The sequence below is a fragment of the Anomaloglossus baeobatrachus genome, chromosome 4 (assembly GCF_048569485.1).
Source record: "Anomaloglossus baeobatrachus isolate aAnoBae1 chromosome 4, aAnoBae1.hap1, whole genome shotgun sequence".
In the NCBI taxonomy this organism is placed as follows: Eukaryota; Metazoa; Chordata; class Amphibia; order Anura; family Aromobatidae; genus Anomaloglossus; species Anomaloglossus baeobatrachus.
Window position 1 is genome coordinate 629,780,538 of NC_134356.1, and position 13,160 is coordinate 629,793,697.

General features: G+C 50.4%; 1 protein-coding gene across 2 annotated transcripts in view; it reads right to left on the reverse strand.

The window, feature by feature from the left end:
• STXBP2 (syntaxin binding protein 2) overlaps positions 1 to 13,160 on the reverse strand; it is a 134,028-nt gene that overhangs the window by 59,258 nt on the left and 61,610 nt on the right. The window lies entirely within an intron of this gene.

The window sequence follows — 13,160 nt, forward strand, 5'->3', positions numbered from 1 at the left end:
AGCTCAAGAATGGGGCTCTCCGTTCTCAAGCTCAAGAATGGGGCTCTCCGTTCTCAAGCTCAAGAATGGGGCTCTCCGTTCTCAAGCTCAAGAATGGGGCTCTCCGTTCTCAAGCTCAAGAATGGGGCTCTCCGTTCTCAAGCTCAAGAATGGGGCTCTCCGTTCTCAAGCTCAAGAATGGGGCTCTCCGTTCTCAAGCTCAAGAATGGGGCTCTCCGTTCTCAAGCTCAAGAATGGGGCTCTCCGTTCTCAAGCTCAAGAATGGGGCTCTGCAGTCCTGTCTTGAATGCAGCAGAGGTGCACTGTCAATCAAGGGTTAGGAGTCCAGTGGACGGTCCTACACAGAAGGACATCAGTCACCGAGTATGAATATAACGACAATCCATGATTAGGACCAATCACTGGACTCCTAAACCCTGAACAGTAGAGATTTCGATGAATAAAGAAGGGAATTTTGTTTACTTACCGTAAATTCCTTTTCTTCTAGCTCCAATTGGGAGACCCAGACAGTGGGTGTATAGCTACTGCCCTCTGGAGGCCGCACAAAGAACTACACTTAAAAGTGTAAGGCCCCTCCCCTTCTGGCTATACACCCTCCCGTAGGAGTACAGATTCCTCAGTTTTAGTACCAAAGCAAGAAGGAGGAAAGCCAATAACAGTTTCAAAAACAAATTCAATCCGATAACACGATCGGAGAACTTAAGAAACAACATGAACAACATGTGCACCCGAAAAAACGAAACCCTAAGAACAAATAGGGCGGGTGCTGGGTCTCCCAATTGGAGCTAGAAGAAAAGGAATTTACGGTAAGTAAACAAAATTCCCTTCTTCTTTTTCGCTCCTAATTGGGAGACCCAGACAGTGGGACGTCCAAAAGCAGTCCCTGGGTGGGTAAAAAGATACCACATGAACGGGCTGTCAGACAGCCTCTTCCTACAGGTGGGCCACCGCCGCCTGAAGGACCTGTCTACCTAGGCTGGCATCTGCCGAAGCGTAGGTATGCACTTGATAGTGTTTGGTAAACGTGTGCAGACTCGACCAGGTAGCCGCCTGGCACACTTGCTGAGCCGTAGCCTGATGCCGTAATGCCCAGGACGCACCCACGGCTCTGGTAGAATGGGCCTTCAGTCCAGATGGAATCGGAAGCCCAGCAGAACGGTATGTGTGAAGAATTGGTTCCTTGATCCACCGCGCCAGGGTGGATTTGGAAGCTTGCGATCCCTTATGCTGACCAGCGACTAGGACAAAGAGCGCATCCGAACGGCGTAGAGCCGCCGTGCGAGAAATGTAAATCCTGAGTGCTCTCACCAGGTCCAACAGATGTAAACCCTTTTCAAATTGGTGAACTGGATGCGGACACAAAGATGGTAAGGTGATATCCTGATTGAGATGAAAGGAAGAAACCACCTTGGGAGAAAACTCTGGAATTGGACGCAGTACTACCTTGTCTTGGTGAAACACCAGGAAGGGAGATTTGCAAGATAACGCCGCTAGCTCGGACACTCTTCGAAGAGACGTGACCGCCACAAGAAAAACTACCTTTTGTGAAAGCCGAGAAAGGGGAACCTCTTTCAAAGGCTCGAAAGGCGGCTTCTGGAGAGCAATGAGAACCTTGTTCAGATCCCAGGGTTCCAATGGCCGTCTGTAAGGAGGAAAGATATGACAAACTCCTTGGAGAAACGTGCGTACTTTAGAAAGCTGTGCCAAGCGCTTCTGAAAGAATACGGATAGCGCGGAGACTTGACCCTTAAGAGAGCTAAGCGACAAACCTTTTTCCAACCCAGACTGCAGGAAGGAAAGAAAAATTGGCAATGCAAATGGCCAGGGAGAAAACCCTTGAGCCAAGCACCACGCTAAGAATATCTTCCACGTTCTGTGATAGATCTTAGCTGAGGATGGTTTTCTAGCCTGTCTCATTGTGGCAACAACCTCCTGAGATAAACCTGAGGCCGCTAGGATCCAGGACTCAATGGCCACACAGTCAGGTTCAGGGCCGCAGAATTCAGATGGAAAAACGGCCCTTGAGACAGCAAATCTGGACGGTCTGGTAGTGTCCACGGTTGGCCTACCGTGAGATGCCACAGATCCGGGTACCACGACCTTCTTGGCCAATCTGGAGCGACGAGTATGGCTCGATGGCAGTCGGACCTGATTTTCCTGAGAACTCTGGGTAACAATGCTAGAGGTGGGAACACATAGGGGAGTCGGAATTGCGACCAATCCTGAACCAAGGCGTCTGCCGCCAGTGCTCGGTGATCGTGAGACCGTGCCATGAAAACTGGGACCTTGTTGTTGTGCCGTGACGCCATCAGATCGACGTCCGGCGTCCCCCAGCGGCAACAGATCTGCTGAAACACGTCCGGGTGAAGGGACCATTCTCCTGCGTCCATGCCCTGGCGACTGAGAAAGTCTGCTTCCCAGTTTTCCACGCCTGGGATGTGAACTGCGGATATGGTGGACGCTCTGCTTTCCACCCACGTCAAAATCCGTTGGACTTCTTGAAAAGCTTGGCGACTGCGTGTTCCCCCTTGGTGGTTGATGTAAGCCACCGCCGTAGAATTGTCCGACTGAATCCGAATCTGCTTGCCTTCCAGCCATTGTTGGAAGGCTCGCAGGGCAAGATAGATTGCTCTGATTTCCAGAACATTGATCTGCAGGGTGGACTCTTCCAGAGTCCACATCCCCTGAGCCCTGTGGTGGAGATACACCGCTCCCCACCCTGATAGGCTCGCATCCGTCGTGACCACTGCCCAGGACGGGGGAAGGAACGACTTTCCCTGTGACAATGAGGTGGGGAGAAGCCACCAACGGAGAGAGTCCTTGGCAGTCTGAGAGAGGGAGACAGTCCTGTCGAGGGACGTCGATTTCCCGTCCCATTGGCGTAGAATGTCCCATTGTAGAGGGCGCAGATGAAACTGCGCGAACGGGACTGCCTCCATTGCTGCTACCATCTTTCCTAGGAAATGCATGAGGCGCCTCAGTGAGTGCGACTGGCTCTGAAGGAGAGATTGCACTCCAGTCCGTAGCGAGCACTGCTTGTCCAGTGGAAGCTTCACTATCGCTGATAGAGTATGAAACTCCATGCCAAGATAAGTCAGAGATTGGGTCGGGGTTAGATGAGACTTTGGAAAGTTGATAATCCACCCGAAACTCTGGAGAGTGTCTAGTGCCACCTTCAGACTGTGTTGGCATGCCTCTTGAGAGGGTGCCTTTATAAGCAGGTCGTCTAGATACGGGATGACCGAGTGACCCTGCGAGTGCAGAACAGCTACCACTGCTGCCATGACCTTGGTGAAGACCCGGGGGGCTGTTGCCAGACCGAAAGGTAACGCTACGAACTGTAGGTGTTCGTCGTGTATGACGAAGCGTAGGAAACGCTGATGCTCTGGTGCGATCGGCACGTGGAGATACGCATCCTTGATATCTATTGATGCTAGAAAATCTCCTTGAGACATTGAGGCTATGACGGAGCGTAGGGATTCCATCCGGAACCTCCTGACTTTTACGTGTCTGTTGAGCAACTTTAGATCCAGGACGGGCCGATACGATCCGTCCTTTTTTGGGACCACAAACAGATTGGAGTAAAAACCGTGACCTTGTTCCTGAAGCGGGACGGAGGTCACCACTCCTTCCGCCTTTAGAGCGGCCACCGCCTGCAACAGAGCATCGGCTCGGTCTGGTGGTGGAGAAGTTCTGAAGAAACGAGTTGGCGGACGAGAACTGAACTCTATCCTGTACCCGTGAGACAGAATATCCCTCACCCAACGGTCTTTGACGTGTGACAGCCAGATGTCGCCAAAGTGGGAAAGCCTCCCACCGACCGCGGGTGTGGGAATCGGAGACCGCAAGTCAGGAGGACGCCGTCTTGGCAACGGTTCCTCCGGCTGTCCTTTTTGGGCGTGACTGAGACCTCCAAGAATCTGAGCGTCTCTGGTCCTTTTGAGTCTTTTTTGACGAGGCGAATTGGGACCTGCCCGGTCCTCGAAAGGACCGATAACCAGACTGACCCTTCCTCTGTTGGGGTTTGTTCTGTCTGTGTTGCGGTAAGGATGAGTCCTTACCCTTGGAGTGTTTGATGATTTCATCCAAACGCTCTCCAAACAATCGGTCACGAGAAAAAGGCAAATTGGTTAAGCACTTCTTGGAATGAGAATCTGCTTTCCAATGTCTCAACCACAGGGCCCTACGCAAAACAACGGAGTTGGCTGACGCCACTGCCGTGCGGCTTGTAGCGTCAAGAACAGCATTAATCGCGTACGACGCGAATGCCGCCATTTGCGAGGTCAATGGTGCTACCTGCGGGGCACATGCACGTGTGACGGAGTCAACTCGCGCAAGCCCGGCTGAGATAGCTTGGAGTGCCCATACGGCCGCAAAAGAAGGCGCTAATGACGCTCCAATCGCTTCATAGATGGATTTCAGCCAGAGCTCCATCTGCCTGTCAGTGGCATCTTTAAGTGCCGCTCCATCTTCAACTGCAACCAAGGATCTAGCTGCAAGCCTGGAAATTGGAGGATCCACTTTTGGACACTGGGTCCAACCCTTGACCACCTCAGGGGGAAAAGGATAGCGTGTATCTTTAAGCCGTTTAGGAAAACGCCTTTCAGGATAAGCGTGGGGTTTCTGGATTGCGTCTCTAAAGTCAGCGTGGTCCAGAAAAGTGCTTAAAGTACGCTTAGGGTATCTGAAATGGATTCTCTCGTGCTGCGAAGCTGACTCCTCCACAAGAGGAGCTGGTGGGGAAATATTTAACATCTTATTGATGTTAAATATAAGATCATTAACTATGGCGTCACCATCTGGTGTATCTAGATTGAGAGCGGTCCCAGGATCAGAATCCTGATCAGTTACGTCCGCCTCATCACCCATAGATTCATCTCGCTGGGATCCTGACCATTGAGATGAATGTGAAGGCCCGTCATAGCGAGCCCGCTTAGGCTGCCCGGGGCCATCGTCCGAGTCAGAGTCTTCACCCTGAGGTGTATATGCCCGTCCCGGAGCTTGGAGCTGAGGGGGACCAGGGGGCAATGATTGCACAGTGTCCGTGGCCTGAAGTACAGGCCTAGCTCGCAATGTGTCAAGAATTTGTGACATAGTGAGAGACATTCTGTCAGCAAAAGCTGCAAACTCAGTTCCTGTCACCTGGACAGCATTCACAGGTGGTACACCCTGGGTCACGTCCAGCAGAGGTCCCGACTGTGCAAGCGCCGCAGGGGCCGAGCACTGCACACAATGGGGGTCCGTGGAGCCTGCCGGTAGAAAAGTCCCACAAGCGGTGCAGGAAGCATATAATGTCTGTGCCTTGGCACCCTTGCGTTTTACGGACGACATGTTGCTGGCTCTCTGCAATGTGAGAGAGTCTATAGCCAAAGGGCGACCAGCGCTATGCAATACAAAGTATTTGTAGAAACAAAATACTAAGAATAATACTGGCACAAGAGGGGGCTTACCGCCCGCTGAATAGCGGGTAAGAGGCTGCAGATTCCCTGTCTGGGTCTCCCCGGCTCCCCTCTGCAGCTCAGCGTGTCAGCAGGAATGGCTGCCGGCGTCTGTGGAGAGGGGCGGTCCGTGGGAGTTCCCAAACAAAAGTGCGGGAACAGTGTCCCCTCTGTGCCGATTGTGAGGGCTGGAGTATGTAAAAACGACTCCAGCCCTCAGCGCTGATGCACTGGCCAGCGTCCCGCCCCTCTCCTGACTGGCAGGTCTGGGGGCGGGAACGAACGGAAGCAGGCCGCAAAAGCCGGGGACTCGAGTTATCAGCGCGGCCGCCGTAAAAGCGCGGGCCGCGCTGAAGTCCCCGGCGCACCACAAGTGTCAGCCGCGCCGCAGTCCCAGCGGCCGGCATGACCGTTCCTAGACGTGGCCAGCGTCCCGCCCCTCTCCTGACTGGCAGGTCCGGGGGCGGGAACGAACGGAAGCAGGCCGCAAAAGCCGGGGACTCGAGTTATCAGCGCGGCCGCCGTAAAAGCGCGGGCCGCGCTGAAGTCCCCGGCGCACCACAAGTGCCAGCCGCGCCGCAGTCCCAGCGGCCGGCGCGACCGTTTCCCACTAGTGTGCCTGCTTCAGCGAAGCTGAATGAGGCCTGGCACAAGCGCCGTAGCGCTGATGTCCCCCGGCGCACTACAACACCCAGCAAGCTGCGGTGTGAGCGCCAAATGCACGGGGACACAGAGTACCTTGAGGAAGCAGGGCCATGTCCCTGATGTACTCCGCTCCATCCAGCATCTTCTCCAGGGGCTGTAGATGGAGCACGGTCTCAGTGCCTGGAGACCGGTAAATCCCACTTCACCCAGAGCCCTGTAAAAAGGGATGGGGAAGGAATCAGCATGTGGGCTCCTGCCGCCGAACCCGCAATGGGTACCTCAACCTTACAAACACCTCCGACATACAGTGGGGTGAGAAGGGAGCATGCTGGGGACACTATATGTGTCCTCTTTTCTTCCATCCGATATAGTCAGCAGCTGCTGCTGACTAAAAACAATGGAGCTATGCGTGCGTGTCTGACCTCCTTGCGCACAAAGCTAAAACTGAGGAATCTGTACTCCTACGGGAGGGTGTATAGCCAGAAGGGGAGGGGCCTTACACTTTTAAGTGTAGTTCTTTGTGCGGCCTCCAGAGGGCAGTAGCTATACACCCACTGTCTGGGTCTCCCAATTAGGAGCGAAAAAGAAAATCAAGTCCTAGCGAATCTATTCTTATTATACAGCCTTGGTCTACATGTCTAGGGTCTGCGCCAGCCATCCATTATGGCAGCTAGTGGTCACTCTCTCCGCGTGTTCAGACTACATCTATGCTATTCTTGAGATAACATGGTGTAATGCGCTTCTTGCTCACACTCTGGTCCAGTAACTGTTAAAACTACTGCTCATCTCACATAGGGGACACAGGACCCCAGTTCTAGACATTAGTAGGGGTCCCATCAGTCTTCCCTCATCGCATATTCTATGATTGTGCTATTCACGGAATAACAGTTATAATGGAAGACAGATGACAAATGTCACTAGCCGCCATTACTTTCACCTCCCCTCTCCGCATAGCTTGTTAAAGACGTTTTCCCACTAACCAAGTTAATTTTAAAGTTGATCTTAATTAACCCTTTAGTGACGGAGCTAATTTTCACCTTAATGACCAGACCAAATTTTGCAATTCTGACCAGTGTCACTTCATGAGGTTATAACTCTGGAACGCTTCAACGGATCCCGGTGATTCTGAGATTGTTTTTTCGTCACATATTGGACTTCATGTTAGTACCAAATTTAGGACAATATTTTTTGTGTTTATTTATGAAAAAAATTGAATATTGGCAAAAATTTTGAAAATTTAGCAATTTTCAACTTTTGAATTTTTATACCGTTAAACCAGAGATTTCTGTGACACAAAATAGTTAATAAATAACATTTCCCACATGTCTACTTTACATCAGCACAATTTTGGAAACAAAATTTTTTTTTGTTAGGAAGTTAGAGGGGTTCAAAGTTTATCAGCAATTTCTCATTTTTACATCAAAATTTACAAAACCAGTTTTTTAGGGACCACATCACATTTGAAGTGACTTCAATAGGCCTAGATGACAGAAAATACCCAAAAGTGACACCATTCTAAAAACTGCACCCCCCAAAGTACTCAAAACCACATTCAAGAAGTTTATTAACCCTTCAGGTGCTTCACATGAACAAAAGCAATGTGGAATGAAAAAAAGCAAAAATTAAATTTTACCTAAAAATGTTGCTCTAACCCAAATTTATTCACTTTTAGAAGAAATAACACAACAAAATGGACCTCAAAACTTGTTCCCCACTTTCTTATGAGCGCGCCGATACCCCACATGTGGTCAGAAACCTCTGTTTGGACAAATGGGAGGGCTCGGAACAGAAGGAGCAATATTTGAATTTTGGAAAGCAAATTTGGCTGAAATAGATTGCGGGCACCATGTTGCATTTACAGGTCCGCTAAGGTACCTAAACAGAAGAAATCCCTCACAAGTGACACCATTTTGGAAACTAGACCCCTCAAGGCTTCTATCTAGGGGTATAGTGAGCATTTTAGATCCACAGGTACTTCACAGATTTTGTTAACGTTACGTTGTCATATTGAAAATTTTAATAATTTTCTCAAAAATGTTGCTTTAGCATCAATTTTCTCACTTTTTCAAGAGGTAATTCCAAAAATTTGACCTCAAGGTTTGTTAACCACTTTTTTATGAGTGCGGTGATACCTCACATGTGGTCTGAAACCTTTGTTTGGACAAATGGGAGGGCTTGGAACGAAAGGAGCAATATTTGAATTTTAGAAAGGAAATTTGGCTGAAAAAGATTGCGGGCACCATGTCGCATTTGGAGGTCCCCTAAGGTACCTAAACAGCAGAAACCCCGCACAAGTGGCCCCATTTTGGAAACTAGGCCCCTCAAGGAATTTATCTAGATGTTTGGTGAGTACCCTGAACCCCCAGGCGCTTCACAGAATTTTATAACGTTGAGCCATGAAAAAAAAAAAAAAAAATTTTACCACAAAATTGTTATTTCAACCAGGTAGCTTTTTTTTTTACAAGAGTAAAAGGAAAAAATTCAGCATAACATTTATTGTGCAATTTCTCCTGAGTTTGGCGATACCTTATATGTGGTGGAAATCAACTGTTTGGGCGCATGGCAGGGCTCGGAAGGGAAGGAGTGCCATTTGACTGCAAAATTGGCTGGAATCAATAGCGGACGCCAGGTTGCATTTGGAGAGCCCCTGAGGTGCCTAAACAGTGGCGGTCCCCCACAAGTGACTTCATTCTGGAAACAAGACACCTCAAGGCTTTTATCAAGGTGTATAGTGAGCAGTTTGAATCCACGAGTACTTCACAGAATTTGATAAGCTTAGGTTGCCATATTGAAAATTTTCATTTTTTTCACAAAACTGTTGCTTTAGCATCAAATTTCTCACTTTTTCAAGAGACAACAACAAACCGTGGACCCCACAGGTTGTTATCCAATGTCTTATGAGCACAGGGATACCCCACATGTGGCCAAAAACCTCTGTTTGGATAAATGGGAGGGCTTGGAATGGAAGGAGCACCATTTGAATTCTGGAAAAGTTGAAATAAATTGCGCGCACCATGTCACATTAGCAGGGCCCCTTGGGTACCTATACATCAGAAAACCCCCACAAGTGACCCCATTTTGGAAACTGGATTTTATTCAGGAGTATAGTAAGCATTTTGAATCCACAGGTACTTCACAAAAATGTTGCTGTAGCAACAAATGTCTCACTGTTAGGCTCTGTGGCCATGATCCAGCGACACGGCGTCTAGTACACAGTGTCAGCCTCCTGCAGAGATGTGAGTGTTGTGCACGGGAGAACGCAGCTGCCCATGCCCACGATTTGGGTTCAGGCCGCTGTGGAGCTCTATGCTACCTGCAGAGAACACTCATCTCCGCAGCATAAATTGACATGCTGAGGCTCGGGAAGCTGCGCCACAGGTCGGTTTATGCTGCGGAGAAAAGAAGCACATTGGGCATGGGATTTCTAAAAATCCTTCCACTGTGCTTCTACTGCACAACGCAGCGTCATGGACACAGGGAAAACACTCTGCGCCCAAAACGCTGCAAACCCTGATTGTGGGCACACAGCGTAAAATGCTACAATGGATGAATGGATAGATGTCAAACAAATATAACGTCCCATTCCCCTGCATATTCTAAGCTGGCGCCCTTTAGTGCCTTTCATGTGGCACTAAAGGGTGCCTAGCCTTGTATTTAGCCCCCCAAAAAATTAATAATTAAAATAAATGACGTGGGGTCCCCCCTATTTTTGATAGCCAGCTAGGGTAAAGCAGACAGCTGTAGCCTGCAAACCACAGCTGACAGCTTCACCTTGTCTGGTGATCAATTTGGAGGGCTCACCAGGCGTTTTTTTAAAAAAAAAAAAAACGTGGGGTCCCCCCCAAATTAGATCACCAGCCAAGGTGAAGCGGACAGCTGGGGTCTGGTATTCTCAGGGTGGGAAGAGCCATGGTTATTGGACTCTTCCCAGCCTAAAAATAGCAGGCCGCAGCCGCCCCAGAAGTGGCGCATCCATTAGATGCGCCAATCCTGGCGCTTCGCCCCAGCTCATCCCGCGCCCTGGTGCGGTGGCAGACGGGGTAATATATGGGGTTGATACCAGCTGTAATGTCACCTGGCATCAAGCCCTGGGGTTAGTGATGTCACGGCATCTGAACAGATACCCGACATCACTAACCCAGTCAGTAATAGAAAAAAAAAAGACAAAAAAAAAATTTATTTGAAAAAACACTCCCCGAAACATTCCTCTTTTACCAATTTATTGAAAATAAAGAAATTTCGGTCGCTGTAATCCATTTTGGAGGTCCCTCGGCGACTCTGGACCTTCTAGAATATGGGGGGCACGTTCAGGGAACGTATCCCCCATTTTCTGGAAGAGCAAGCTCTCCATGAGCAGTGTGGGTGCAGTAATCTGAGAATACTGCACTCACTCTGCCCCGGTCCAACCTAGGGCAGAGTGACCTGCAGTAGGCTCATTCCAGAATATGAGGGGCACGCTCACAGAACGTACCCCCCATTTTCTGGAACAGCAGCCTCTCCATGTGAGGAGTGTGGCTGCAGATCACTGCACTCACCCTCCCCCGGTCCACAGTGGAGCCTGTGCATCAGCGACGTCAGCAGGATCCCTGCTTGCAGGGATCCAGCTGACAGCCGCTGTCTGCGCATGCGCCGCCAGCATTGAAGAAGGAGGCGGCGATCGCGGGCCCGGAGCGGCAGACCGGTAACGTATAACCGGGGGCTTGGGGGTGGGGGGGGGGGTGACGGGGGGTGACCTAGTGGGACCTGGGGACACCTTTCTGCCGCATGTGACGTGTCACATGCGGCAGAAAGAGCAGAATGAAGGCGGCCGCGCGCTGTGCGCCGCCATCTTCCACGCTCCGGAGGGGGGAGGGGGGTGGTGGCTCTGGAGAACCGGAGGTGGCTCCGGTGACCAGAGGGCTCCGGTGGACCGGAGGAGGGGTCAGGGGGAGGACATTTCCCTCCGATCTGAAATGTTTGATCATTTCAGATCGGAGGGAAATGACTGCAGAGCCGGCGGCGGCTGCAGTTTTCTGTGCGCTTCGGCGCCATTTTGGATGTCCGGTGGGGGTAGGGGTGGGGGTGGGGGGACTCTCCGGTACCGGGGGCTTTGGGGGCACTAGGGGGTTAGATTTCTTTCTCATCTGACATGTTTGATCATGTCAGATGAAAAAGAAATCAGTTTTACCGGCCATTTCTTTTTTTTTCATGTGTTCGTCGGTATACGGTGTATACCGGCGATCACATGGTCGGGGTCCAAAAAAAACACCCCGATTCATAATCTGGGGGGTCTCAGCTACCCCCGGTAGCTGAAACCCCCGAGATTTTCGGTCGCTGGGGGGCGCTACAGGGTTTTTTCGGGCCGCCGCTTTAAAGCGGCGGAACAGAATAAGTACCCTGTTTTGCCGCCGCTTTAAGTCGTACGGCCGTCGTTATGAGGTTAATAGATCTTGGAATAATAATAATTTCCACAATTGGATGTTATTACAAAAATAATGTCCCCGTGCTGAGATAATCTTATATATGTCCCCCCTGCTGTGTACTGTGTAATGGTAGTGTCTGACCATGCAGTGACATGGTCTGATCATATCCCAGCTCCTGGGCCGGGGAGGACGCAAAAGAGTGTACAGACCTTCCAGCACAGGACTGCAAATAATTCTGTGAGATAAAACTTTTTACAAAGAGATGTTTTACCTCACAAAAGAAGGGAATTTTGTTTACTTACCGTAAATTCCTTTTCTTCTAGCTCCTATTGGGAGACCAAGACAATTGGGTGTATAGCTTCTGCCTCCGGAGGCCACACAAAGTATTACACTTTAAAAAGTGTAACCCCTCCCCTCTGCCTATACACCCTCCCGTGGATCACGGGCTCCTCAGTTTTGGTGCAAAAGCAGGAAGGAGAAAACTTATAAATTGGTCTAGGGTAAATGCAATCCGAAGGATGTTCGGAGAACTGCAAACCATGAACCAAAAGAACAATTCAACCTGAACAACATGTGTACACAAAAAAACAACCAGCCCGAAGGGTACAGGGGCGGGTGCTGGGTCTCCCAATAGGAGCTAGAAGAAAAGGAATTTACGGTAAGTAAACAAAATTCCGTTCTTCTTTGTCGCTCCATTGGGAGACCCAGACAATTGGGACGTCCAAGAGCAGTCCCTGGGTGGGTAAAAGAATACCTCGATAAAAAGAGCAGAAAACGGCCCTCTCTTACAGGTGGGCAACCGCCGCCTGAAGGACTCGCCTACCTAGACTGGCGTCTGCCGAAGCATAGGTATGGACTTGATAGTGTTTCATGAAAGTGTGCAGACTAGACCAAATAGCTGCCTGACACACCTGCTGAGCCGTAGCCCGGTGCTGCAATGCCCAGGATGCACCCACGGCTCTGGTAGAATGGGCTTTCAGCCCTGAAGGAAGCGGAAGCCCAGAAGAACGGTAGGGCTCGAGAATCGGTTCCTTGATCCACCGAGCCAAGGTTGACTTGGAAGCCTGCGAACCCTTACGCTGGCCAGCGACAAGGACAAAGAGCGCATCTGAACGACGCAGGGGCGCCGTGCGAGACACGTAGAGCCGGAGTGCTCTCACCAGATCCAAAGAGTGCAAATCCTTTTCACACTGGTGAATTGGATTAGGGCAAAATGAAGGCAAGGAGATATCCTGATTGAGATGAAAAGGGGATACCACCTTAGGGAGAAATTCCGGGACCGGACCCAGAACCACCTTATCCTGGTGAAACACCAGGAAGGGGGCTTTGCATTACAGCGCTGCTAGCTCAGACACTCTCCGAAGTGATGTGACTGCCACTAGGAAGGCCACCTTCTGCGAAAGACGTGAGAGAGAGACATCCCGCAATGGCTCGAAAGGTGGTTTCTGAAGAGCCGTTAGCACCCTGTTAAGATCCCAGGGTTCCAGCGGACGCTTGTAAGGTGGGACTATGTGGCAAACTCCCTGCAGGAACGTGCGGACCTGCTGAAGCCTGGCTAGGCGCTTTTGAAAAAACACGGAGAGCGCAGATACTTGGCCCTTGAGAGAGCCAAGTGACAAACCCTTGTCCATTCCGGATTGAAGGAATGAAAGAAAAGTGGGTAAGGCAAACGGCC